The sequence below is a fragment of the Cynara cardunculus genome, unplaced genomic scaffold (assembly GCF_001531365.2).
Source record: "Cynara cardunculus var. scolymus isolate 2C unplaced genomic scaffold, CcrdV1 Un_Scaffold_7897, whole genome shotgun sequence".
Lineage (NCBI taxonomy): Eukaryota > Viridiplantae > Streptophyta > Magnoliopsida > Asterales > Asteraceae > Cynara > Cynara cardunculus.
This window is the reverse complement of record NW_020203836.1, coordinates 4156-8454: the sequence shown is the minus strand read 5'-3', so window position 1 is coordinate 8454 and position 4299 is coordinate 4156. Positions and strand designations below refer to the sequence as shown.

General features: G+C 35.4%; 1 non-coding gene across 1 annotated transcript; it reads right to left on the bottom strand.

Moving 5' to 3' along the window:
- Positions 1-630: 630 nt before the first annotated feature.
- On the bottom strand, positions 631-737 carry LOC112505021. The gene has a single exon (XR_003068310.1). It is a non-coding gene; the product is annotated as a small nucleolar RNA R71 (small nucleolar RNA).
- Positions 738-4299: the final 3562 nt, after the last annotated feature.

The window sequence follows — 4299 nt, the reverse complement described above, 5'->3', positions numbered from 1 at the left end:
TAAGACAAAGCTAAAGGTTTTAATAAGTAAATTAAAAGATCTGATTTTTCTACCACTTTGTCACTAGTTTTTGTGTGGTGCATGTCAAGGCTACCACATGGGGAGATTTTTAAATTTGATCCTGACATTGAAAAGACTTTTAGACAAAGAAGAAGAGTGCAAAGAGCATTAACTACTTTAACCTCTTCCAAAATGGCTGAACTAGTTGAAGATCAATCTCCCCTAACTGACGCTGAAAAAATCTTCAAGCTGGCAAATTCCAAAGATGGAAGAATTATGGACAATGCCAAACCTGTTTTTGATCAATTGAACTCAGGAAAAGCTAGAGCAAAAATAGACGCCCTTCTATTTGAACTAAAACTAGTGATGTTTAATATGTTGCAAACCAATGGCCAGTTCAGCGGTTTGTCATATGAGGATCCACACTCGCAATTAAAATCTTTTTTGAAAGTAACTGACACTTTCCGACTCACTGAGTACCTGAATATGCTTTAAGACTTGTATTATTTCATTTTTCTTTAAGGGATAGGGCAAAGTTTTGGTTTAATTCATTGCCAAACAAATCAGTCGAGTCTTGGAACAGTATTGCAGGAAAAAAATTAAAAATATATTTTCCTAACTCGGAACGCGAAGTCCATAAACGAAATTTGTCTTTTTAAACAAAAGGACGATGAGGCAGTTTCGATTACTTGGGAAAGATTTAAAGAGCTTTTGAGAAAATGCCTTCACCATGACATTCCTTACTGTATACAGATTGAGACGTTTTACAATGGTTTAAATACCACTGCAAGACAAATGCTCGATGTTACTGCAGGAAGAGCTTTCACCGCCAGTAGTTACAATGATGGATATGATATTCTGGAAAAAAGATTTCCAACAACAATGGTCATTGGGCCGATCCACGTGCATTAATACCATGCAAGACATCTGGAATTCTTGATGTAGATGTTTTTACGATATTAACGACACAAATGACTGCAATGACAATTTATTTAAAAATTTAACAACCGGTCAAGAAGCACAATCTGTCGCCACAACATGCACTCTAACTGTTGAGCAGTACAATGTGTGTACTGTGGTGAGGGACATTACTTTGAATATTGTCCATCCAACTAAGAATCAACAAATTATGTGGGAAATCAGAACAAAACAGGACCATTTTCTCAAACATACAATGTTTGGTGGAGACAACACCTAAATTTTTCATGAAACAGTCCTGCTTTAAACCCACCAATGAACAAACCACAAGGGACCACTAATTTTCAACCACCACAACAACCTCAACACTAGTACCAAAGTCGGTTTCAAAACTCTCACCAACAAAATTTTCATCAACAACCAAGTCCATCATCTTTTCATAATAAGTCTAACCAACAAGCTGAGTCATCTACTTCATTGGAAGCAGTTTTGAGAGGGTTCATAACCCAAACCAACTCATCCATGAACCATTATAATGCTACAATAAGATCACTAGAGATACAAATCAGTCAACTTGCACTTGAAATAAGGAATAGACCTGTAGGTACCCTTCCTAGTGATATAGAGACCCTAAGGCCTAAAATGAAGGAACATGTGAAGGTAATGACTTTAAGGAGTGGAAAGGAATTAATAGAAAGTGAACCTTTGAAAAATACTGTTGAGTCATCCAAAGCACCAACTGAAAATGATGTCACAACACCCACACTGAATGTTGCCACACCTATTTTGAAAAATAAGGGATAGTCAGTAGACATAGGGACACCCCCTAAGAAAGTTGACTTCCCCTTATTATTTCCAAATGAGGGAAAAAAGAAGGTGTCATTTTAGAATGAAACTTCAACATTTTTTACCAACACTGACACTCCTGTCACATCACCTGTCACTCCCATAGTCAAACCAACCAACACTCAAGCAGCTTTAGACCAGTCCCCTAGGAAAGCCATTGTAGCTCTTATTCATCCTTATGTACCTTTTTCACAAAGATTAAGAAATCAAAAAGAGGAGCTACAATTCAAAAAGTTCATTGATGTGTTCAAACAGCTGCATATCAACATTATGTTAGTTGAAGCTATTGAACAAATGTCAAGTTATGCAAAATTTCTCAAGGACATTTTAAGCAAGAAAAATAAGTTGAGTGAATATGAAACTGTTGCCTTAACAGAAGGTTGTAGTGCCCTCATTTCAAACAAAATCCCCCTAAGCTTAAAGATCTAGGGAGTTTTACCATTCCCTTTTCAATAAGTGGAAAAGAGATAGGAAAGGCCTTGTGTGATCTAGGAGCTAGCATTAACCTTATGTCATTATCTGTTTTCAACACCTTAGGCATTGGAGAAGCTAGACCAACCACAATCACCTTTCAGTTAGCTGACAAGTCCATAGCTCACCCGAAAGGGAAAATTGAGGATGTGTTAGTCCAGGTGGATAAATTCATTTTCCTGTTGACTTAATTATTCTTGATTTTGAGGCAGATAAAGACATTCCAATCATCTCAGGAAGACCATTTTTGGCTACCCAAAAAACTCTGATAGTTGTGCAAAATGGTGAGTTGACCATGAGAGTGAATAAGCAAAATGTCACTTTTAATGTGTTTAATTCAATGATATATCCTAAAGAAAGATGGGAGTGTTCTACATTGAGTATTCTTGAGTCTTTGTGCCAAAGAGAGGGGATTGAAACAATGTTAGATTTAAGAAAGACTGAAGTTGATGACGACATAGAATTTAGAGAGGAGAGTGAGATAGACATACTACAGCATGTTGCAGCCTTTGAACTATTGAAAGGTGAATATAAGAGGACCCACACCACATCCATCGAGTCACCACCTGACCTGGAGTTAAAACAACTCTAATCACATCTGAAGTATGCATTTCTAGGAGAATAAGGCAAATTGTCTGTCATTATTTCATCTACCCTATAAAAACATTAGGAAGAAAAGCTTGTAAGTATGTTGAAGTTGCACTCCAAGGATATATGATGGAGTATTTCTGACCTTAAGGGTATCAGTCTTTCCATTTGTCAGCTTAAAATCATTTTAGATGACAAAAAGTTCACTTTCGTAGAACCCCAAAGAAGGTTAAATCTTATCATGAAGGAAGTTGTGAAAAAGGAGATTTTAAAATGGTTAGATGTTGGGATAATCTACCTAATTGCAAATAGCTCATGGGTAAGCCCTACACAGTGTGTCCCTAAAAAGGGAGGTGTCACTATAGTCTCAAATGAGAAAGATGAGCTCATTCCCACAAGAGTAATGTTTGGATGGAGGATTTGTATGGACTACCGTAGATTTAATAAGGCTACCCAGAAAAACCATTTTCCTTTACCTTTCATAGGTCAAATGTTAAACAGACTTGTAGGAAAGGAGTTTTATTGTTTCTTAGATGGCTACTCAGGTTACAACCAGATTGCAATAGCACCAGAGTACCAAGAAAAGACCACTATTACCTGTCCCTATGGTACCTTTGCTTTCAAAAGAATATCATTTGGTCTTTGTAATGCTCCTACTACTTCTCAAAGATGTATGATGTCCATAATTTTCAACATGCTTAAAACTTCCATGGAAATCTTTGTGGATGATTTTTTTTTTTCTGTTTATGGTACATCATATGATGAATATTTACAAAATCTTGAAAAGAGTCTTGAAAGGTGTGAAGCAACTGATTTAGTTTTAAACTGGTAAAAATGTCATTTCATGGTAACAGAAGGTATTGTTCTTCGTCACTTAATTTCAAAAAGAGGATTTGAGGTTAATAAAGCTAATCTTGAGGTGATTGAAACATTACCTGAACCAACCACTATCAAAGTTATCAGAAGTTTTCTCGGACATGCAGGTTTTTATAGAAGATTTATCAAAGATTTTTCAAAAATCTCAAAACCTATGTGTTTATTACTTTAGAATGACTAAAAGTTTGATTTTAATAAGGAATGTAGAAATGCATTCCAAACTTTGAAAAAAACTTTGGTTACTGCACCTATGATTGTTACTCCTGACAGAGAAAAATCTTCTGAAATCATGTGTTGTAATATTTAGGTTTTGAGTTAAGATTTTGGATTATATATATATATATATATATATATATATTTGTGTGTATGATGGATTGTGAGATTTTGTGTGTGTTAGCCGACTTTTGAAGGGCGGCCATATAGCAAGTGTATGTTAAAAGAAGAGGAGGCTGTTTTTGAGAATTTTTCTGCATATTGAGAGAAAAGGCTGAAGATAAATAACAGACTTAATCCGATCATTTTTATAAGGTGAGTGTTTTATGCTTTGATGTATCAATTGTGGTATAACAATTGWAATTGTTTGAAACGGTTTATTATGTT